The sequence below is a fragment of the Thermobia domestica genome, chromosome 11 (assembly GCF_964235325.1).
Source record: "Thermobia domestica chromosome 11, izTheDome1.hap1.1, whole genome shotgun sequence".
In the NCBI taxonomy this organism is placed as follows: Eukaryota; Metazoa; Arthropoda; class Insecta; order Zygentoma; family Lepismatidae; genus Thermobia; species Thermobia domestica.
The window spans coordinates 102,646,996-102,673,316 of NC_137464.1; the positions used below are offsets into that span (position 1 = coordinate 102,646,996).

The 26,321-nt window shown below is 32.2% G+C and overlaps 1 protein-coding gene across 44 annotated transcripts in view; it reads right to left on the reverse strand.

Moving 5' to 3' along the window:
* The window catches only part of LOC145664324 (uncharacterized), a 1,583,153-nt gene that overhangs the window by 422,135 nt on the left and 1,134,697 nt on the right, over positions 1–26,321 (reverse strand). For all 44 annotated transcript variants that reach the window (XM_081730946.1, XM_081730945.1, XM_081730944.1 and 41 more), the window contains one exon: positions 10,733–10,818. The gene's annotated coding sequence lies outside the window, so the exon portion shown is untranslated. The remainder of the gene's footprint in view (positions 1–10,732; positions 10,819–26,321) is intronic.

Here is a 26,321-nt window from a genome sequence, read left to right on the forward strand (position 1 = left end):
GTTTTATTATTGTATGTTTTTGAGACATTTTAGAAACTATTTTTGAACAATGGTTAATATATCAAAAGCGTGTTCAAAGTGTATCTACACTTCTTATGTGTTTAATAAATATACGTTCAGAAATCATTTTTTGACATGGCTGAGTACTTTTCTCATTAACAACATTCTTTGTACAACCGAAGATGACATTTATTCACTCTTTTTAGACTTATTTGGACATCTGGCTAGACATTCACAATTTTTTTAGGGTAAGGGACCAATTTTTCTAGATTTAACATTTACATAATGCAATTACACAAAATAAGGAAGATTAAATTTCAAAATAATAATAATAATAATAATAATAATAATAATAATAATAATAATAATAATAATAATAATAATAATAATAATAATAATAATAATAATAATAATAATAATAAAAGGAAGCTAGACCTAGGACCCTATGCCTTACATTTGCACGCTTTAACGCTGAGCCACAGGATGCTACATAGTGGTTTCATGCTCAAATGTGCTCAATTATTGAGTTCGACGCCAATTGAGGCAGAGAGCTGAATTCACATAGTTGGTCACTTCTACATTAATGTGCAGTTACAAGGTACATTACCTCCTGTATAGTCTTTATATGATCTTATCTTTAGGCCAAAATAAACTTATGGACTAAATACCATTAGCCTTGCCGCGGTTACTTATATCATGGCAAACGAAACAGAATATAATATGAACTAAACTAATCTGAACTAACCTAAACTTGTAATTCCTTGGTTCCCATAGCTTCCAGGCCCTACACGATATTTTATTAAATCGTGATATATCACATTTTTCGCGATTTATAACTCTAAAAGGAGACATTTTTCAACTTATCTTTATAGGATTTTTTAAATTTTCATTTGATATAAGGAACCACCTCCCGAAGTTTGAAAACTGAATTTTTAAATATCCTGTCCAGGCCAAAACATAGTTATTACATATGTATATTTTCCAACTATGTCCCAGATATATTACAAAACATGTTTTCAAAGTATTTCTACTGGAACACAATTTCAAAAATTAACGCTTTTTAGACACACGCAGAGCAAATTTTTAACACTTTTCGACCCATTTCCCTACAAAATCTGTTATAAAATAGTTTAAACATTATTTTATTCTTTTACAATGTAAATAATTTTAACAAACATGATTAATTCTTTCTTCCATTCTGTTACTAAATTGATCTCTTTCACTTGTGAGCGTCCTTGTATGTCAAAGCATTACACTGAAAGATAACTATATGTTTTATCAATGCACTGAACGATAACTACACTTATCATTACAGTATACACACGTAAGTATTTAAAAAGAAACAACCTACATATTTTTCTTATGAGAGATCTTCAAAGTAATTAATTGAGTGAAATTCTAAAGTTTAGAATACAGAAGATTCTTCTGAGTCCATTGTTTGTTAAATCTTTTTCTATAATATGTTCAGAAACCACTATGTTATTATTCAAACTAGGAATACGAATAAACGAAATTATATTTGAAATATTCAGGACATGGTATCGTGATTAAGAAATGTCACGTTGGATATCAAACAGATGAGTGTTTGAGCACGAATTATGGATATCATTAATCAACTGTAAAGTCTTGCAAATATGCTCCAGAGCAGATATTTTGGCTGCTTCTGAGTCACCGGGTCTCATCAGGTCAAGAATCTATCTGGGTCTCCGGGTCGTAAAGGGGCTGATAAGCGAGACCCAGATCCGGATGATCCTAACCAAATAACCAGGTGACCCGTTACCTTTTCCGTCACTGCTCTACAGCATTACTGCAAAATTTTATTCTGGATTAATCATATTCATTAATATTCACGTGCTATTCCAATCTGACATTATTTCTTAATCAAGGGACAATGACTTGAACATTTAAAATATAAACTTAATGTTTATTCGTAGCCCCGCTTTGTGAAAATAAACAAGTAGCAGTTCCAGTAGTACATCATGTTAAGTAGTTTGGTTTCTTTGGCGTGACAATTCCTCAATATTGAAACCTGAATTAGCAGTAAATTTAACCACTTCTGGTTTACGTAGATTAAAGTGGAGATGGAATCCACTCTTGAGATCCCTACTTGACTGCAGATAACTGTTTCTCGATACCTATTGTCATATAGCTATCGAAGTTAAAATCAACTCATATATAAGTAGAGAGGTAAGAAAGAATATTGCACATACCTAACAGTAAGAACACTAAATCGATTCCACAAAACCGTTCCTCGCTGTTATAGTATACGCTCTATATAGATCAATATTGAACCCGGAAATTGCAGTGGATTTCTATCACTATCGATTTTAGTAGATTGTTAAGGATGGAAATAAAATGTATTTTTGGAGTCTTAAGTGATTGCAAAAAATAACTTGTCATTGTTTTATTACCGTTTCTGCTCTATAGTGCTTATAGTCAAAAACCGGAAATTGTTGATTTCTTCAACCAATTTGAATATTACCTGTATTGCAATTTGAGAACTTGATTCTTAACTTTCGACCCTCTAAATTCCGACTAAAATTGATGGTATCCATCGAGTAGTTCTGGAGGTTTTGTCTCCCGAATGGACACAAGTACAAACAAAGTAAGTATGTAAAGGAGATTTTAACAATGCACAATGCTTAAGAATTAAATGAAAAAAGTTTTTAGGATCAGCGGCATTGTTCATATTCCATGCGAGAATTTTCTTTCTTCTTTCCGATGATATAAGTACAGTGGCTCATTGGCTCAGACTTTGATATCTGTCATTAAGAAAGAAAGAAAGAAAAAAAAGACATGTAGAGTTTACTTCCTTTGATTATCAAGGGTTTATTTTTTGATAATCCTTGGAGTTATCGTTTAGTGTATTGTATTGGCACACACTCGCACACTAACAAGAAAGTTAAAAATTTAGTGAAAGAAGATAGAAAAGGGGAGAATCTTGCAGTTAGAATTACTTAAGCAGTCTCAAGATTCACCCTTGTCTTCTTGCCTTCGGATAACTCCAGATCTGTTTGAATCAGGAACTGTCCAGATTATATTGGGTCCATTGAGTCGCAAGTATTTTCCATTCCAGCTACTTGTCACGAGATTTATTTTCCGTTTCATCACTGCACTAAGGCTTCACCATTGATTTTAATTTTTATGTACACTCAACTGCATTTCACGATGTCTCATTATAGGTTCTTAGAAAATTAATATAACACAAGTCAATACTTTATATACGAAGTTCTAATTAATGTTTATAGCATAAACATTTATATTTTTCATCAGCTTGATGTCGATAATAAGCTGGAAAATTACTTTATACAATACAAATACCATTAATAATACTTAATACAAGAAAAAGTTAGAAACAAGTTCTGGTAACACTACTTTCTCAGAATTCAATTACTGCTACTTTTTTTTACATAACATAATAGACACATAAACACAATCAAGTAAATCAATTGTTTCAAGCACTGTATTCGAATTGTTAATAAAATCTGATTTGATTATTTGAAAAGTTTATCATAACAATATTTGTTCCCGAACACAATAAACATATCAATCTAATTACGAACGAAGACAAAGTTTCTCCCTATATATATATACACATATGTAGTAGCTACATGTATATATATATATATATATATATATATATATATATATATATATATATATATATATAACCCTATATATCTGTCAGCTTTATATCGTTGAGTAATTACTTTTCCCTTCTAGAACCTATATTGAAAAATATGTATAAATGTGTATGTATATTGTTCATTTCCTGAAGCTATTGAAAGACGGTAATTTTATAGGTAGTCTAAAATATTTTTCATGACTCTTACAACTACATTGAACATATTGGAGGTTAATAAGAGGTACCACCCACATACTTCTCTATAGACTACTATTCATATATATATATATTTTTTTTTACTTATTTGTGAGTATGTGTGGAAGAGTTTCCTCATCTCGTCCTCTCTCTCTCTCTTTCCCTCTCTCATTTTTGAAAATAATTTTGGAAAAGATATTCACACATTATAACGCGTACACGTTTAGTAACTGGACTTCTTTTCTGGTAACGAAACACATACACACACGCACACATCGGTAGATTATGCACTTTTATTTTCTTAATTTGCATAAATATACATAATATATGGTTGGAAGCAACATCGTTACGAACGCGTGCGTATAGTATATAGTATATATATTTCTGACATAAGCAAAAGATAGGTATCGCTAAAAGATGAAAACAAAAGCCAAAACGTGAACGTAACGTACCTATAGGCAATTTACGTCGTTCTCGAACTTACCATAGGTGTTTATATATATACACAAAAGTATTATAAAAGTTTGTAAGCGCGTGCGTATGGATATACGTGAGAAAGAGGAAAAACGAGCAAAGGGAGAAGGTCTTGAGCGCTAATCATGCGAGACAAGCAGTTCATCATCTTTCTCTGCTCTACTCTTAGGTTGAAGAGCTCCACACACACTTTCATACACACACACAGACGAATATGCTCCCCAAGGGACATGAGGTACTGAGATGAGGACCTTGCTCTCTCTCTTTCTCTACCTCTTTTTCCTCATTTTCTCCTCCCTTTGTCGGGTGTAGGTGGGGCAAAGGAACAAAAAAATTAAAAGCTCCGCCCCGAAGGGAGGGTTCTTTCACTGCGATTGGCCACTTTTCTCTTGTTTACCCGGGTTCGATCCGGGCCAGGGGCAAGTAATCTGCAACTCAATGATGTTTGCCTCTGTAACCGTCACCACAAAGACATTGTCCAGCGGTCAACGGCATCAGCATGTGAAGACCCCTTCTGCTGTCTCTCATTTTATCTTCTTTTTTTTTCATTTTTTTAAAACTCTGGACTCCACCCTCACACGCAACAAGATAGCACCGAGATAAGAAGAAACTCATTAGCTAACTAAATCACCACTGTTTACTTTTAATATAAAGCCACGGCCCACCCTGATGAGTGTGCCACGCCTTAGCTTCATTTCTTCTAGACCCAAAAACATTAGCACGAACCCCAAACTGTTATCTCTCTCATACTTTTCCGGCAATACAAGACGTATATATGTATACGTGTGGTGTGGAGAATCTCGAAATTTTATTTCTCATTAAGGACGTGAATGGGATGAGGGTCACAGACGACATTCGTTAGAATTACGTCCCTACTTAAGAATTATACGTAAACTTATTTCTGTATTAAACTTACTTAACACCAGGATTGCGTCTTATTTAACAAGTATATTGTGTTGGTATGAACATATTAAACACAACAATTTCTTAATTATTAGCTTTAAAAAGTTATATTACTTCTAGATACTATATAAAAATAGCACACGAAAATAGATTTGTTTATTTGTACTTCTGAAACCAAAGGGTAGTATATCCTATAAATTAATACATAATTTTGAGAGCTTGTATTTTCTTTTACTCACGACTTAAGGACGCAATGTTGATATTCGATTCAAATTTTAAAATTATTGGTTTTTAAATTAAATAATAAATGTATTATTCATCGTTGAGTCATGTTTGCTTTATCACTTTTTTTTTAACTTTTACAAAAAAAATTCTTGTTCCAGGGAAAGAGCATGAAATATCTGAATTAAGTAACATGCTTGTGTTTGATGTATGGATTTCATTATTAGATAAAAAAACGTTTAACATAACAACATTGGTAATAAGTGGTTAGTTATGAAGAAAAAATCATTTTCTTCCATTCACAATAACATGACATCAACATTCATTTCTTTACCACAAACAACCTTTCACTTCAAAAACTTATAGATAAGGAACAAATCATGTGAATATTGGAAACAAAAATATGTATATTCAATGAGTCAATAGCTATTTCCATGTCATTTTTATGTCATTCTACGAGACACTGATTTTTTATATAATAGGGAATACTGGAAACCACATATTTCGTAAAATAGTATTATATAAGTATTTACTAGACTTTATGTAAAAAAGCACATGGTGTTATTGAGTTATTGTAAGAAGTAAAATGTCATTATTGAGTTATTGCAAAATGTAAGAGAAATAATAATGTTGCATATTATTATTAAGTTATTATAAGAAAATTATGTTGAACTATATTATTGCTATTACAAAAATAAAAAAAACATGTATATTATTATTGCGTTATTACAAAAGGAAGAAAAGAGTGTCGTTGTGGATGTTTTCGAGTTACAACAAAATGTAAGGAAAATCGTCATTTGTGATTACTGTTATTGAGTAATTAGAAGAAGTGAGAAAAATATTATATTGAATGTGAAATTATAATAAGAATGAAGGAAAATTTATGTAGCATGTTGTTATTGGTTTAGCACAAGAAGTAAGAAAAGTGTCAGGTTGCATGTTGTTATTGAGCTATTATAAGAAGTAGAAGCAATAAAAATAATTCTGGATGCTGTTACTGAGTTATTACAAGAAATAAGATAAATTGATGTTACATGTTATTACTGAGTTATGATAAGAAGTAAGAAAATAATCATGCTATGTGTTGCTGTTGAGATATTACAAGAATTAGAAGAAGTGTACCCTATCATATTTTAAAAATTTATTGCAAGAAGTAAGAAACATTGTCATGCTGAATTATTGTCGTTGAGTTATTAATTACAAGAATTAAGAAAAATGCTATGTGACCGTTGGTGTTGTGTTATTATAAGAGGTAAAAAGTAATATTGTGGTGAACTGTCGTTCTTGAGTTAACACAAGAAGTGAGAAAATTAATCGTGTACAGTTACTACAGTTGTTGTTCAGTTACTACAAGAACTAAGAAAAATATTATTAAATGGTGTTATTGAGTTATTAAGCAAAGTGAAAAGTTGCGTTGCATATTTTTTTATTGATTTATTAAACATGGTAAGGAAAATTATCATTTTGCCTAATATTTTGAGTTAATATAAGATGTAAGATAAATATAATGTTGTCTCATGTTATGAAGTAATTACAAGGAGAAAAATAAATGAAGTCTTGAATCCTATTATTTAATTATTTATCAAGAAGTTAAATGTTGTTATTACGTTATTACCAAAAGTAACAAAAACTTGTTATGTAGAACGTTGTTATTAAGAGATAAGAAAAAATGTCATGCTGCAGGGTTTTTGAGTTATTACGGGAAGTATAGAAATTGTTGTTTTATGATATTATTGAGTTATTACATAAGTAAAAACACTTTTCATATTGCATGTTGTTATTGAGTTGTCACAAGAAGTAAACAAAATAGCTGTGAGTATACTAAGACAATTAAATTTAAAGTCAATTGTCACCAACAAGGACTGATTGGAACTTGCTCGAGACATTTTAAAAATTTCGTGCAAACCAATCGAAAAATAAAGGAAATTGAATAAACTATTTTGTTAAGGATATGTTTACAAGTATTAACATATTTACATTATGTCTCATTTTACACTAGATTTATAGTAGTGATCACGTGTAATACGTGTTCTTAGAACTAACAACACAACTATTGTACGCATTAAAAATCAATATATTCACGCTATATACAAAATGTTTTGTTTATTAAGTTAAAAGTTAAATATTTAAATCTATTTAAACTTATACTGAAGTGCGTCTGAAACAGTTAGTCTGAGTTATTATTCAAATTTAAGCATGGCATATCAAGTTATAACTGCCTGGTTTTGGTAAATAGCTAACTAATTTTCTTTATTAATTGAAACTTATATTTCTTAGCTATAAACTTTATTTTGAGAGTGCTTCAAAGTCATTAATAATAAATCATTTAAGCAAATGTGCTTTGAAAAATAACTACGATTTCGAATGTTAAATTGAAGTTGTGATACAATCACATAAGATTAATCAAAATTCATTAGTTATGAGTAATATATTTTAAAAACAAAATTGATCCGCTGTAAAATTTTGTGTTGTTTAGCATTTACTTAGCTATTGTTCAAGCCCAGAGATTTTGTACTATACTATACTGTACTGTACTATACTGTACTGTACTATACTTTGTTATATACGTTATTAATTTTAAATCTTAAGACGATTTCATTTAATAAAATTCATGCCATAATATTATTCTTAAAAGACAATACCTTAACCATCGAACATGGAACGGTATTTATATTTGCATTTTAAATTATAATCATTTTTAATTTAACGTTGACGACAAAATAATCACAAGTGCATCCAACATATGCCTTGATCCTAATCTTACCCAACCAATTATTTTCATTACAGGCGAAGTGGTGGATATTTTTATCCAAAATAAATAGCCTATTAATTTAGAATTTTTCACAACGTTGCATTAATTCTAAGTTACAATACAACATATAAATTTAGAAAAGCAAAGTTAGGTACGAGTGCAATTCTATTTATTACTACATTTAATATTTTAACCTACACAAAAAGATTAATGTGGAATACTTTTCTAAAATGTTATTCATAATACGATTGTTAATAATTTAAAATCGAAGTTTTTTAAACACTAGAAAATTGTAAGTATCGCTCAGTTAGCAACAACTTCTTTCATTAATTTTTGGGCAATTTTTTTTCTTGGACAGGAAAATAAATTTTAATATTGCTGAAAATATGTACATATTTTAATATTTAAGCGTTTATCTGAAATTCCTAATTCTATCAACAATTTATACAATGCACTCTATGTTGATCTACTCATTTTTGTCAATATATTTTTATCACAAATATTACAGTGTCCATAAAAATATTACAGTGTAAGGCGTCAGCAAATTAAGAGATATTAAGGACAATTACTGTGTTTAAAGTGCTAATGATTTGCAATTTCGTACCCACAAAGAAAGTATTCCTAATTCAAACTTTCTTTCGTAATAATTATTTATGCACAGTTAGCAAGATCATGCAGTACTAAATTTATTTACACTCTGGGAAAAAATGGAACATTACAGAAGTTATATATACAGTAAAATTTAATCTTTGGAATATTTTCTGAAAATCTAACTGCATCTAAAAGTTTATTTATTTCTGATCAACGCAGTGTATATTGATATATTATGAATGGTTCGGATGCAGATTGTAAATATATGTAAAATTATTCACAAAATTTACAATCTTTACATGTAATATTCCTTCCTCTTTACTGTCCCTAGCTTAACTTTACTGTTCAGGAATTTCGACATTTTGATTCTAATAGTTTATTTGTTTATTTTTGACAGAAGATGCATGCCCTTCATATTTCTAGTCTATCATTGAAATATTCTGATAGAGATAAATCTTGTTTAATATACATTTTTCTGTAATTCCATATTGCCACTTCTAACAGCTGTATGAACATCCACAATAATAGGAAGAATTACAATTACTGTTATTATTATAATTGTAACTACTACTACTACTACTGCTACTACTACTACTACTACTAATAATAATAATAATAATAATAATAATAATAAAAAATTTCTACATTTTAAAAAAATACCACACTCTCATTAATATATGTTTCGTTAAATGATGATTTTAGTTTTGTATGAAAAAATACTTATTTGTAAATACAGATGTGTACAAATGTACGTAATATATGTGCAAATCAATATTTAAGACGCTATTGAGTTAATATAATAAAATATAAATAGTGAAAACTGGCAGAATATTATTAACCATAATGAGTCTGCACTCCATCATTATAATAAATGTTAGCACAATATCCTATCATAAAATATTGGATTACAATAAATGATTTTTTTTATAATATTGTAGGAAAAAGCATTCTTAATTTTTGATTAATAATTTGAGTACCTATTAATATTATTTTCATTAGGTTATCTTTAAAGTTAAAAGTGTAATATTAATGTTTGTAAATAACGAATCAATTTAATAATGATGAGATAATGTATTAAATACATGTTTAACATTGTATAGTTCACTGAATCAAAAAGTTTAAAAATCTAATACGTATTATTAATTCTTTTAAATATTAGGTATGAAAGATGAAATGGATGTCTTGGTAACTCATTAAACTTGAAATGGAAAACCAATTTAAATACAAGTTTTGATCACGAAATTTGCTTCGTTAGAAACTCTTAACGATATATATTGTATATACCCTGAAATAAGATACTGTATATATATCCTGATACCCTGATATATACTCTTAAAAGATGTACACGGATTTCATATTTGTAAGCTTTGAGATTTTTTCCAGACATAACATATAATTGTTGGCCAAAATCAAACGTAAGCTATTCAGCAAATACGGTGTTAGAAACAATTGTTATCAGCAATCCCATGCTCGTTAAAGCTACAAAAGTTACTACTCAAAATTATTAAGGAGATATTTTAGCCACACACAAATGAGGAAAAGACTGTATTTACGAATTCTATACTTTACAAATTGTGGTATTTGGCTAAATTATAATTTAATGAAACTACTGTAAGTTTACTTTGTGGAATAATGTATACTTTGCACTTATTAATTCCGAGAAGTAATCTCCTTTTACGTTTGAATTTTTCTGTATTCTAGCGTATATTTATGAAGAAATTATCCCTTTCCCCTAAAATCATTGAATTGATTAATTTTAATTCTAGACTTCAATTATTCATAGTTTTATTTTCTAAATGCTTTCTTTTAGTCAAAATGATAGCAAAATACGTAACTTGCTAATTGCAATGTTAATATATTGATACATAACATATTTTTGTTATAACTGTACACCTACAAAAGTTTTAAAATATAGTACTCATAACACCTACAATATGTGTTATTTTTAATAGTTATAAGTAAATACTTACAATATCACTATGTTTCAAGTTGAGCTTGATCCCTTGACTTCGTACTTGAATGTATCAATTCATTTTCTGAAGGGCTGAGGAAAACTCTATGATATAAACAAACAAAAGAAATCGTAAGTCTAACGTCTGAGAAGCAAATTAACAAATTATGTTCTAAGAGCAACTAGTATAAAATCGAGTACCAGACACACATGTACTAAAATCATTTATTGCTTTAAATATTTAACACCTTGTATTATTTAGGAGGGACGGTGGGTCAGTAGCAGAACACTTACCTCTGGTGGGTGGGGTCCTGGTTCGATCCTGGGTCAAGTAAATCTGTGATGGGCAATATCATGTCCATGGGTTTTCTCGGAATACTCACGATATCATTCCAACAATTCTTCCATCATCATTCACTTGTTTTAATCATAGTCTCCCTTAACCTAAAGGGCCATAATCGTGGGATGTGCAATTGAAATGTTTCATTTCCAGTTTGTATTATTTATTTGATATTGGGAATAATAGCAACGTCACAATGTATACCACTTGAAGGAGTTTGGTTTTATCACAGTGTTCACAACATGAAGATTGAAATTTTGAATTTTGTTAATAACTCAACAATGGAAGTTCCCTGCCACCTCAGTGTTGCTGTAGCAAACAATATTTTTGTATTTAAGATTTAGGGTATACTAATACTTAATATTGAAACTGGAAGGAGTAATACTTCTACTACTCACGACTTTAATAGAGAAATTAGAGTGGAGGTGGAACGTGTTCTTGGACGCTTGGTTCCAGAAAACCTCCTTTTGGTATCCATTAACCGTTTTTTTTCCTTATAGCTACCAACGTTAAAACCGGAAGTAGTTGATTTCCTCAACTTCTGGTTTGAACAAAGGGTTAACAGTGAAGATAGTACGTATTCTTAGAATACCAAATCGATTCAAAATAGTCCCCTTCTTGCTATCTCATTGTTTTTGATCTATGTAGACCAATATTAATATCGGAATTTGTAATAGATTTCTATCGTATCATTTCCAGTTTCACTAGAGTTAAAGATGGAAATAAAATGTGTTCTTGGGACAATTAATTGATTGCAGTAAACGCTTTTCTTTTATGTATTACAGTTTTTCCTCTATGGTGATCTTTTTAAAAATGCAAATCGCTGTTTCTTACCAATGGGTTGCTAATCTCCTTAAAATGCTCGATTCCTGAGTTTCGATCCTCAGGATCCTAGTTAAAATCGATGGAGACTTATAAAGCATTTTTGGGGGATTTTATGTCTTCCGGGAAGACAGAGTAAACTTATGTTCAAAAAGAGTTGTGGTAAGCGAAACTGTTAAAAAAATAATATTCTGAAAATGCACTTATTATTTATTATGCTAAATATTTTATCTAGTATATAATCTAACAGTTTGTCATCCATTTAACAACACTAGCAACAATCCTAACTACTTTTATTCAATTTTATTTTGTATCAAAAACATGTACATCTATTCAAAAAGGAAACGCCTTTCCATAAGCATGTGATTTGTATCAGATGTTCTAGTGATCAATGAATGAACTCATAATGTCCTTTGATTGGATAATTTGCGTTATGGAGTGGTGTAGCTGGCAAGTTGCTCTCTTATTAAACACATATATTATTATTATTATTATTATTATTATTATTATTATTATTATTATTATTATTATTATTATTATTATTATTATTATTATTGTATTTTCAGTATGCTAACTACTTTTTTAAAGCATAGGTCTTGACTGTGGGTATTTCTTTTATTTTCACTAGGTATCCAAAACAATCAGATGTATAGCCTTGATACTTTTTGTACACATGTTCTGTTTACACTCTAGGTTATAGATAAGACAGTATATTGTGAAATACAGCCCCTAAGGGGGAATAGAGAGACTTGAATGATTTTTATTGTCTTTCACCAGATCTCCAAATCTTGAAATTTTATATAAATATTTTCCTTGTGCTTTACGCTGTAAATAAGATTGGTTTACTGCGGCCGTATTGCAGTAAACGGAGCTTTGGATATTTCTTTGCCGTTATCCACATCTGAGAAACCATTAGGCGTATAACCTAGTGATTTTGCATATAAATATTTCCCTTGTACCTTAGGCCAAATAAGTAAAAGTTTAGAGGTCTAGAAAGAACATTGTGTATTATTTCGACTTTTACCAGATCTTCGAAACTCCTAGCTACAAGAACTTGAAATTTTGTACAAATGTTCTCCTTGAACTTTAGGCTGCGAGTAAAAGGTAAAATATTACGAAATGGCACTCCCACATGGAAAAAGGGAACCTTAAACCTTTCCTTCAACTTCTATCAGAACTTACAATTTATTGAGTGTAGAACCTAAAATTTTGTTCAAATTTTCTTATTGGGTCCTAGAAAGTTTTATAAAAAGTGAACCTAAGTTGGGAAATCAGGCTTGGACTGTTTGTCCTTTTCACCATATCTCCAATACAGTTGGGCGTAGGTAATTGAAATTTTTCAAAAATATTTTCCTCAGACTAGACTACCAATATGATAAAACTTTCTGAAATTCAAGATGGAAGAGGGAATAAAAAAGGAAACTAGGTCTTAGTCCAGGAAGTTGAAATTTTCTAGGACGGATATCTGAGTAATTCTATTCTTAGCAGCACATAAATTTATTGAAAACTTTTATCTTAGTATTACGTATTCCTTTTTAAACGTTCACTATGCTACAATAACATTTGCATACTATATATTTTGACATACACAACGAATATCCCATACAAGAAGAAAATTTTGGTAATTATTGACATTGGAAAAGATCTTAGGTTGATTTTTGGAAAGTTCACTTTAAATAACAATTTCCACGAAACGGAGAAAATTCTCGGGTGCAAGAAAGCGTAACATAAAGAGAAATCACAATATAACATTGTAAAGAATAGGTTTGGTTAAAATTATTTATTACAGGATGACGGAAATTGTCTAAAAATTTGCCTGATGATTTCTATGGATTTGTATGAGTCTACTATTTCCGAAACAAGAAAACTACTTGACTCACCAGGAAAGGGTCCGAATGGGGCACTCGAGTTGCCGATTGACATGTATCAGATATGAAAGAGGGTGTGAAACTATGTACATATGCTAATTTATACCGTCTGAGGGCAACATGGAGGAGCATGAGAGCCGGAAAAAATATTGCTGACCGTAGGGTCCAGCAACACAGAAAGGCAAGGAATCACTCGTTCCGCAAGTGAAGTGCCACAGAAATGAAGCTAAATGTTTAGTAGTAGATGCATAAGATCTGCTATATGTAATGAACATCATGGCCGCCATATTGAAAGAGGCCATCTTGAATTTGGATTCACAGTATAAAAGATAAGGTGGGTATGTGGTATATGAAATTAGCACTGGAATTTTACCAGGAATACATTGATGTTAAGAATTCTGTAGTAACTATTGTGAATTGAGAAGTAACATTCAAGAAGGATGCATATAAACTCTGTGATAGTCTCACTAGTATGACACAAAAGCTAAAGCTTGGAGAACTCTGGTTACAGACCAAAGAAAAAAGTGTGTTTTTCATGCAGAATAATTGCGAGTAAGAGAAAGATGGTCATTGACGACAGAGAAAGAAGATACCAAAAGTGAGTCCTTGCCATCTACTATGTGTTCTGTTTGCAGACAGAAAATACTCAAGAAAACTCCTTAGTTAATATCTGCCTTATCAATGAAGTAGACAAGTAAGAAGAGTGGTTGGTAGGAAGGTTAATGTGCCCTTGATGGGTGTCACTGTTCAGGAAGTGCTAGAAAATGACAAGGTATATTCTAATTCATCAAATGGAAAAATTATTTATTCTTGTGTGCATGAATATGAATCCCCAGGTAGTTGTGTCAGTATTAGTGTTTGAGTTTGGGACGTGCGACAATAATCCCTGTGCAGAAGATTAGAAATGTAGTTTTTAGTGAATATTGATACAGTGGTAGAAAAATAACAAACGCTAAAGATAGATAATAGAGTGTCAGGTGAGAACAGCTCTTGTGTTTTCATCACACTCATATAGATACTCTTCACATCAACTGTCCTTCATAGATTGGTATTATCTTTAGCAGTATACTAGCTTACGTGATGATATAGAAGAACCATGTCGTAATTGTACCTGTAATCTTCAGACCACCCACCTTTGTATCGGTTGTTTTAACGCGACAACAATATCCATCTTTAACACTGCAAGATTACTAGCTGTTTACATGTGCAAATGCTGTTTGTAATTTTTTTTCTAGTTGTGCATCATGTCCCAACATTATTCCGACAGGTTATTCCGAAGTTTGTTCAAATATCCCCTCACGATCTTCTTGCATGTTACTTCTCAACTCACAATGAGGTTAGTACAAAATGGTTAATGAATTCCTGGTAAAATTACAGTGCTATTTCATATACCACATGATCCACTTTCTCGTTCACAATGCGAATCTGAATTCAAGATGGCCACTCAATATGGTGGCCAGGATGTTCATTACATATAGCAGATCTTATCATGCATCTACTACTAAATATTTAGCTTCATTTCTGTGGCCATTCGCGCGTAGAACGAGTGATTCCTTAGCTTTCTGTGTTGCTGGGCTCTACGGTCGGCCATATTTCTTCCGGCTCTTCTGCTTTTCCATGTTGTCCTCAGCCGCTATAAATTTGCATATGTACATAGTTTCACACTCTCTTTCATATCTCATACACGTCGTTAGGCAACTCGAGTGCCCCATTCGGACCCTTCCCTGGTAAGTTCTGAGGTAATGAAAAATTATTTAGGGGCAATTTATTGAACACTTGAAAGAATAATTTTAACGAAAGCAAATTTGTATTTGTAAGTATTTGAAACCAGAAAATGTAGTATATAACTATTAAATATTTTCCACAAACCTTATTCTTCCTGTCTGATGAAGAAACATTCTACTCGTATTTTATATTTACGTTAGAATATTGAATATATAGTTTTTGTTTGATATTAAGACTATTTATTTCAGTTTGAAAACATATTTAAAAACTGTGCAAAGCAAGAATGGAAAGATGTTCATCCACTCTTGCTCAAAGAGGTTTACTTTTTATTTCTTGCAAATAGTGGAAGAGTAGTATACCTAATACGTAAAAGAAATAGTAAAGTTGCATTCTTCAACTAAAAATCCATGAATGACGTAGTTTGTTTTCTTGACAAGGGTAATTAAGTAACAAACATCAATTGATACATGTCAATACATATTTTTCATCTCGGCATTTCTAAATATCTTATAAGGCAATTTACCAAATAGTATTTAATTTGCCAGATTCACTTAATTTACCAGATTTTAATCTCATAGTTGTATATCAATATGCATTTCCACATACATTGTTCATATGTAAGTATTATGTACGATGTACTTTCGTATGAGATAAGTAGCATCATAGACGATGGACAAAAACAAAGAAAATAAAAAAAGAAAAAAGAAAGAAAATCTCTTCTTTTTGAAATCTTTCAGTTTAACGTCCTGCGATTATACCGTTTAGGCTAAGAAAAACGATGATTAAAGCAAGTGATTGATTATGGAAGAATTGGTGGAATGAGAAAGTAGAGAATGGAGTGCCGCGAGAATACCTACGGACACGATATTGTATACAACAAATTTATTTGGTTGGGGATAAAAATAGGAGGACACGACCAAAAGTAAGCACTCTACCACTGAGCCATGGTGCCCCCCAAAATATATCCAGACTGTTATAAACCAATTGAATTAAGAAGTTAGTAATTAGAAATTTTAGATTGTATTTACTTTGAAATTTTAGAGCAAAGTAGTCTATAGTTAATTGCCATTACTTTACTAGGATCCAAATATTTCACCCTTATAATATTCTAGTTTAATTTCGTACCTTAGATCACTAAGAGCTGTTGTTATACAATCTATCTTCTCAGAATAAGCAAAAAACGCAAGCAAGGTGTGAACTTCTTAGTGGATACTCCTCTTTTGACAATTGCAACAACTCTGATACTACCAGGCTTAGCGCCGTGAGAGATAGACACATTAATAGTCCATCTCTACTTAGTATGGTAAAAAGTAAAAGGTTAAAAAAAATAGACACCTATTCATAGTGAATTAAGATGTAGAATTTAATTCTGCTTCACTCTCATCTTACCACATTTTCCAAATTACTTTTAACTGTTTTCTAAACTTTTAGCAAGATTAGAGATATTAATTTAAAATGTAATACCTTACTTATAATTATTGATTGAAAATCACCATTTACACTTCCGACTTTTAAAATGTAGTTCATAAGAAACCTAGTATAGATGCTGTCTTTTAATTAATTTTACGTTCAAGAAAGTTTTATATCTTTGCGGTTTTGAGTATTATCTCGAAGTAACTTAATGTCAAATCAGAATCCTACTACTATATTCACTTAATTCGTTTTATATTGTGCTTTCTACATCTTAAAACCAGTTAGACTTACTAAAACTATAAATAGTTATTAGGCAACTTTTCTGAAACAGAAAGTTTTACTGGTGCTATTTTAATGAGAGTCCTCACTAATAAAGTGCAAGTTCATGCATAGGTTATATATATATATATATATATATATATATATATATATATATATATATATATATATATATATATATATAGTGAAGAATGAATGAGTGACGAGCCCTAACAGTTGTTTTTAGTAGCATCATGAGGGGCTGTAGACAAAGAAAGTCACTTACACCATTCTCACTCATCCATCCAAAAGAATAGAAGAATAAAACTAAACTTACAAACACTTTTGTGTTATGTAGTAAACAATATTGTGTCTGTTTTAATTTGCTAGTTACTTTTGCAGTAAATAAATTAAAGGAATTACTGGATATTCCTGGTTAATTACGAAAGTCTTATTCATATATAAGGAGCATTCATTTAATTCGTAATCACCCTGTACAAATATGGGAAATTGTTCATCTACCTTAAAAGTAATCAGCTCTGTCTGCGACGTACCTTGTCCACTGTGACTCGAGCCGTTGGATGCCTTTCTGGTACAAAGCCTTGGGCTGCCGGCGAAGTCACGACGTCACCTCTTGCATGATCTCATCGTCCAAATGGAAACGATGTTCACGTATAGCTTTTTTCTGTTCCTCAAACAGGTAAAAAATCGCAAAGGGGTAGGTCTGGGCTGTAGGGCAAGTGACGGTGAACTGCCCACTTAAACTTCGTCAAATTCCGCTGCGTCACGTTGGCCATATGGGGCCGCGCATTGTCATGAAGCAAAATCACACCCGCCGACAATTTCCCTGGGCGTTTGGATTTGATGGACTTGCGGAGATTGTGCAAACGTCTCTCCGTACCTGGCGGCGTTCACTGTCTGTCCTTGCTCCAAAAATTCCGTGTGCAGTAGTTCTCGAGTGTCGAAGAACACAGGTGACATGATCTTCCCCGCTGAGGTTCGAATCGATTTCAGGGGCGGATCCAGGACCGACTTCTCGGGGGGCGGTGGGTTGTCATACTGCTCCTTTTAAGGGCTCCAAACTGGGATGGGTTTTATTTATATATATAAAATAAGAAAGTTTCCTCTTCTGGGAGAGGAGGCGATCTCCACGATCGCCCCCTAGATCCGCCCCTGATCGATTTGGACTTCTTTGGAGGGGACAGGTGAGTTGACGCCACTGCAAACTTTGGCGTTTGCTTTCCGGCCCGTAGTGATGGCACCACATTTCGTCTCCTGTGATGATTTTTTTCAGGAATGCCTTACCCTCAGCTTCGAAATGAAATGAAATGAAATCTTTGAGTTTTACGTCCCACGGTTATGCCGGTTAGGCTAAAGGAGACGGTGATTATGAGAAATGAATAAAATGGTGGACCCTCAGCTTCGAATCTGTCCAGATGCGACTGACACACCTCCCTCCATTCTTTCGTTTTTTGAGCATCAATAAGGCTGTGGGGCACCCATTGGGCACAAACCTTGCGAAAATGAAGCGTTCTAGTGATTATGGAGTGGGTCAATCCGACGCTGATGCTTACTTCGGTCGCCACCTTCTTTACCGTAGTTCTCCGGTTCTCCCGAATGGTCTCGTCCACTCGCGCAGTAATCTATGGCGTCGTCACTACGAGCTGCCCCTGACGATCGTCCTCTTTAAGCGTCTTTTGACCCTCTGCAAACCGCTTGCACCATTTGATGACTGCTTGCAGTGACAATGGGTGCTGTCCGTAAACACAAAGTATTAGTCTGTGCATTGCACGTGCGCCGACACCTTCGGCGGTAAGAAACCGTATAACGGCGAGCTGCTCCACTTTAACGGGCTCCATTTTTCGCGAACCAGCTTGTTTTTTTTTTTTTTTTTTTTACTGAGATTTGTGTATTTGGACGACTCTGACTCGCAACTGTCCCTCTTTGCAGCTCCACCTTCCTTTTCTCGTTCACGCGATAACCAGCCTGCCACCATCTATCGAGCCTTTAAAGAAGTCGCTACAATCCGGTTCATTACATGTTTCGCACGGCTGCCATTCATTTCACGGGGTGACTACGAATTAAATGAATACTCCTTATTGATACTAGAGTAACAATTGCAAAACCTTCCTTATCTCTTATTTATTATTGTATTCACTTCGAACTTATCATACACCAACATAATATAAGCATAATCTCAATGATTTGTTTTAATCCTCTATTATATCACTCTTACTGAAATATCAGTTCTTCGAACGGGAATAATAGGTTTGCTGAAAATATTGAAAATCCCCCTCCCTTACGGTACGCATGGGCAGGATGTAATGTTACACAGGGGGTGGGTCGTTGAGGTCCGGATTCTTTTGAAACCCTGATTTGTAATGTTAAGGGCGATTTTACAAATTTTCTTAATTTATCCGCATACTGAATTTGGACCCTTTGAAATAAATTTGTCCTACGTTTCTGCTCATAGGGGTGAATTTGGAATTCGATAGCATCGTGAGTGTCACTATTCATCTCAACGACCCCTCAATAATCGATTTTATACTAATACTTGTCATTTTCGATTATTTTCACTGTCATTCCCTTTCCCCTATTCCTGCCTTGCAGAAAATGTGCTAATATAAAAGTGTAAGTTAGACCAAAGTATATGAAACTTCATCAAAATCACTACTAAAGAAGTATAAGAACAAGAAAACATCGTTTTATTTACTTTTATTTATAAAAACTTAGGATAGATGTCAAAGTTCTTAATACTAATATTAAATTACAATTGTGTCATAAATTTCACAAATTAATTCAAAAATCTGAATTCAGCATAAATCAAATAAAAAGCTTCTTTTTCAGTCAATTTAATGAACTAGCTAGCATTAAATAATAAGTCATTATTCTCTAAGTTCAATTAACTCTTTAAATTAGTATTTAATATTCCAATGTTAAGAAGTGACAACCCAAAGTATAGATATTTCTGAACAAATACTGCATTCTTTAATAACATGAGTCCAAAAATCCTTCAGCTACTTTCTCTAAAGTACTATTTGGCCACGAACATTTTGTTCAAATAATGACTTTATTTGGACATTCCATCCAAAAGTATTTTGTTCAAATACATGTGACGCAGCTTACATTTCGTCCAAAGACTTTTTCAGTATTTGTATTTTGTAATTATTGTGGAAATTACAGTGTATTTCTTATTTTGTTGCCGTATTTTGTGTTAAAAATAATCGCATTATCAACAAAGAAAATTAAAAGAAGATGTTTGTGAACCAATGTGTTGTTCCTCTAAGTAACAAAACAAATAACAAGAAACCAAGCCCGTATACAAGGGAGGTCTAGGGGGCCCGGGCCCCTAAATTTTTTACCGCCCCTCTAAAATTTTCACAGTAGGGTTGAAAATGAACTATAATTGGTGATTAAGTATCTAAACATCATACATTTCCAGCGAATGAAACTAGAGATTCATGTACGTATATAACTTGAAGGATGAATGCATAAATGGTAAGAATTAATCATTCGCAAACTGTCTGTATTTTTGCCCAGTTCGAGCGCGTCGTTTCTTGTAACAGCCTTTAGAGTATTGAATCCAATCTCTCATGGAACGTTATGTTAATAATTGGCAACATGTCACAATGAGATCTTGGGAGAAATATTTTCAGCCAAAATGTCCATTGGACCGAACTTAACAACGAACACATTGTTCTTTGAATCTTTTTTTTTTTTTTGGACAAATTATATTTTGGACCAAATGCTTTTGGACGAATTGTAGTTTGGACTAAATATCTCATGGAGTTGTACTCCCGATAAAATTTATTTTGGATAAAATCTGGGGCTGATAGGTAAGCTATTTCAAGTCACTTTTTGGCCGAAATTATCATATGTTTTCTTACATTATTACCGGAGACACTAGGAAAGTTTTGATTGGATTTTATTTTATTTTAAGTTAAACGTCCTTTCCAGCAGCGAGGCTATATGAGACGGGACCTACTGATTAACGTGGAATCCGAACTACATGAGCTCGCGCCGGTAGGAAAATTTTTGAGATGAGGACAACTCGAACTCAGAAAGTGAACCAGTTTTCCGAGCCGCCAAGCCATATTTCGCGGTATTTAGCACCGTACTATTTGTGCATCAAAATTATGCACATGGCGGCCAACGTGTTACGACGCAATTCAACAAAATATTGCCTTGAAAACACTTTTCCGCTTCTCCTGTGAAATTAATATTTTATGACTTATACTATTTTACTCCTCAGCCCCAGAATTGTCATTTGTGCCAAATATATATTGGACACAATATCTTTCAGATGCCATTTTCTTAGGTCAAAATGTCCCTGTACGAACTGCCTCTGAGTTACTTGTCTCTGAACAAAATAGACTAATTGACAATGAACGAAGTGTCCTCCAACATATTACGAATCTTATGTACGATGGATTCATTACACAATTCATTGTTATTTATTCTCCAGAAAGTTACTATGAGCACAGTGTCAGTTTAGAACAAAGCAAAATTTAACGTGCAATTTTACTTCAGAAATTACGTAACTGAGGATTCAAAACTACTAAAGGTTGTGATCTTACTCCGTGTATTTAAATCTGTTACTTCGTTAATTTATGTTGACGTTTTAAATCCAAGTTTTTGTGTGCTGTATGACAGTCTACGACGAAAAACACTTGTCTATAAGATATGAAACAAGTTAAACATAAGTCTTTACCTAGAAAAGTTAATTAGAATGTCGACTTTTAATGTAGGAAAGGACAATCTTGTTAATTGTCTAAAACTTAAAAAAAAAAAAAAAAATACAACAAAAATTTAGACAACTTTTTCATTTACCTAAATCCACTTTGACACAATAATTTTCTAACACTAGGATTCTAAATTTGTTACAACAAAGTAACCTTACAACAAAGTAAAGGAGAAACATATCTCTTAAAATTAATTATTTGGGACGCACTGGTTTCCTTAAAATGTTGAATGAATGCATTTTACATAACGATTGCTACTCATAATTGTATATCTTATTTTCATATATTCAACAAATGGAATATCCTGAGAAAAGAACTTATTAATCCCATTCCGAAAATTTTGCTGTTGATTGTCAATTACATTTATCTGTTTAATAGTATTGTCTTGCTATTTTCAAACACCTTAGAAGGCAAAAGGTTGTTCACTTGAGCCCTTACTAGTTGCTCTACTTCATGAATCTCAGTATAGTTTAGAGAAATCATGAAAACAATTGTGTTAAATTCTTCCCGTGGACCCTTCAAACATTGATAATTATACATGCCATAAGTCTACAAAAATTTTTAAAAACTTCATTTTTTATTTTTTTGTTATTTCTGGACATTCGGATCAGGAAACAAAGATTTCTGCAAGGTCTGTCCCCAAAACCTCTCCCATCAATTTGGACCATTAAAATTCAATAGTTCTAACAACATGAACTGAATGCAAGTACTTATGCATCATCGATATTTTCATCCAAATTTAAAGTACTCAATATGTGTTTTTGAATTCCTCTCATTCAGTTGGAAATTTTCAGAAAAATGTTTCGATAGCCTTATTCAATTTGGAAGAGGTTCTGTTGTGAAAGTGGTTGTTTTAAATATCATGAGCTGGGTCTAGTCATACAGTTAAATACGAACATGAAACAGCACATTTATTTATACATTATAAGTAAGCAGATGCCACCATTTCTCCAGAATCTTCATTGTGAATATGCTTTAAACACTCAAAATATCCAAGATTATAAATTCTCTGTTCAAACGATTCAATGCGTTCGTGTATGATATACTGATCGAAGCAGTTGAAAAACATTCAGGCAATCTGTAAAACCTGATCTGGTTTGCAAAGTCAACGTATTTAAGTGAGGCGTTTTCAAACTGTAGGTGAGACGCAGAAGAATGCATGCTCTTACCTTCGTAGAATTACGATGTCTTACTGAATATCGAGAAGATTCATATCTATATTGTAAAACTGCTCTATTTATTTTTGATTGAGTATAAGGATATCTCGATAAGACAGAAATTAGAATTCTGTCGATAGCATAATATATAAAATTATAGAAAATCTCCAAATCTGAAGCAAGGAGGGATAAATTACAACTTTAAAGAAAACTACGCTTTAACTCTTATAATAAGATTTTCCAAGTGACAAAATACACTACTGATTTGCTATAAAGATCCAGCCTAACCCAAGTAGAGTGACGGATTAATATCTGAGGTTAAAAGAGGAAAAGATAGTGAATTTAAAATTCATGTACAAGTTAAGCCTTAAAGATGATCGAAGATTCCCCACCTTGAACGATGTACTTGAAACGCTCAAAAATTCTCACATCATCCATTCAACAAAAAAGTTTGTCTTCTATTCCCTTTGACACTTGCCAAGTCTTTTTATTAATTGATATTTTCTGATGCATCCAATGCCTCTTTTGACAACAGGTGGGCCTCATCCTGCTTCTGGTCAGCTAGTTGTCTCTGCTCAACGACCCAACGCAGAACTTCCTGGTCAAAAGTTGATGTATCAGATGCGTCAGGCCTACGTCAGTAAGATTCAGGGTCCCGGAATGAAAAAAGTTATTGGTAAGGAGATAGCTGATTGCTCGGGTTTTATTTATAAAATATTGAAATTACACTTTTAGGAAGTGTTATGATTTTAATTTATCTTGCTTGAAACAGGTAAAAAAAAATGCAAATGGTGTAATGTCCTGCAGTTGGCAAATTTCCATAGAAAAATGTCCTCTGGGGGTCGATTCAAGATTCCAACACCGCGTAGAACTTAAGGCAATGGCAGCATCCGAAAATAAATGTTAATTACATGAGTTGAAGTCAAGTCTCAAATCACGTAGCTAAGGGAAAGGCCCTATGGCAATCATTCATATCCCTCAACAACATGGGATACCTAAAACATTTCAGGAAACCATTTCCAAACAGTTGTCTAGGCAAGAAATGGTGCTACTAGATGTTAGGTCAGCTACACGGGGAGTTTAATTTTAGCAAAGTTCTTAATATTCGCTATTATATGAATTTGATTAATAATAATTCATTGACTAAAATATTACTAGAGATATTTTGCATCGTAGAAGTGGATGAAAGCTATTTGTTCATTCAATATTTTCAGTGTATTGTCCTTCACCAATTGATTATGCTAATAAAAGTAGGATATTTTCTACTTGTTTTGCGAAACAATTTTTAAATGGGGTGCAAGAAAGTATTTTCCTTCCTCGTTATTGATTAATTTTAATCCAAAAACGAGTATTATGGGAACCCTTCATAGAACGTATGCACCATATTCTATCAAAATGGATTTTTTTTTGACGAAAATGGAACTTAAATATTTCTTAATTCTTAGGGGCATAGATACATTCACTCTTTTGTTCTTGATTGGTTTTAAGCACAAACCATGTGTCATTGAAAAACATGAGACAAATATATGCAATATCCCCCCCCCAAAAAAAATCGATTTTTCTGACGAAATACATAGTGAAACATTTTTTTTCATTTGTGGGATAGGGATAAGTCGTTTCCTTTCTTTATCGTTGACTTTATCTACGTACAATAATTATCATTCAGAGGCTTCAGATGAAGTACATATCCATAATGCTTCAAAATCAAGGAATATAAGCGAATATTACGAATTTACGAAAATTATCATGAAAACGTATATTTTTGTAATTTAGAGGGACGAAAGGAGAGAAAAAGGTTTGGTGATCATAAAAAAAAATTAAATTCGTGAATTCAACATATTAATGGATTTACACATTTCATAGCCCATAGATACCGAAAAAGTGATTTTTTCGACATCTGTCCGTCAATTTGTCCTGATATACACTCATCTAGACTCCACATCGTTCAACGTATCTCAACTAAATTATAACCTTAGTTTTCATGTTGGAAGTTTCCTCCTATCCCTAAAAAATAAGGGTAGTTTACTTACGAAAAATAAAAATTGTGATCTTCTCAAAAACTACTCTAACCATTGTGTTTATGTTTCACAAATTAATTTTCCAGAAAGAACCTCTTCATCTAGTACAAGTCATTTCTCTTGAAAAATCGACAAGGAGTAGTTTATTCTTGAGGGTGTTTTTTCTTTCGGACGATTTTCTCAGAAACGACGTAGGCGATTTAGTTCATATTTCATAAATAAAGGTTTCATTAATAAGCAGAGCATAACACAAGTGTTCTGAAAAATGTACGAGGGAAGTTTTCCTTTTAGGGGGATGAGTTTTTTCCGGATGATTTTCACGAAACGACTCAGAACTTATTTTACTGAAAAAAATACATGAAGGATAGTGTATTGTTGGGGATGACTTTTTTGGACAATTTACTCTAGAATGACTCAGGTGATTTTGTTCATACGTCATGAATAAATTTTTCGTTAACTACATGACAGTATAGCATTACTCATTTGTACTGAAAATATGTACGAGGAGTAGTTTATTTTTGGAAATGAGTATTTCTGGGCTATTTTCTTAAAATTGACTCATGTAAATTTTGTCTATATTTCATAAACAAATATTTCTTAGTAAACTGTAAGTACATATATAGTACAGTAGAACACATAGTATAACTCATTTGTCCTGAGAAATGTACTAAGAGTAGTTTACTCTTCGGCATGTTTTTTTTTTTTTCAAACCTTTTCATAAAACCTTCTCTGGTGATACTATTCAAATTTTATAAATAAATATTTTCTCAATAAACTGACAATATAGCATAGCTCATTTATGCTGAAATAATCTACGAGGGTTAATTTATTCCTTTTTTTGGAGGGAATAGGTGGGTGGAAATTTTTCTCAATAATGGTTCATGCCATTTTGTTCATATTTCATAAACAAATATTTCATTAATCACTATATTATTGTGTGAATTATTCCTTACGAAAAAAATTACAAGGGATAATTTACTTTTGGGAATGTGTTTCTTTTCAGACTACTTGGTCAAAAGTGACACAGGCAATTTTGACCATATTTCATAAATAAATATTCCATTATTATTCTTATAATGTTGCATAAATCACTTCTATGATAATATACTCAAAGAGTAGCTTTCTCTTGGAGTGAGTTTTTTCGACAATTTGTGAATTACCACTAATGGAATTTTATTATTATTTTATAAACAAATATTTCATTAATAACCCAAATGTAACTTAAGTTCTTTCTTAATGAAAAATTTACAATGGATAGTTTACTT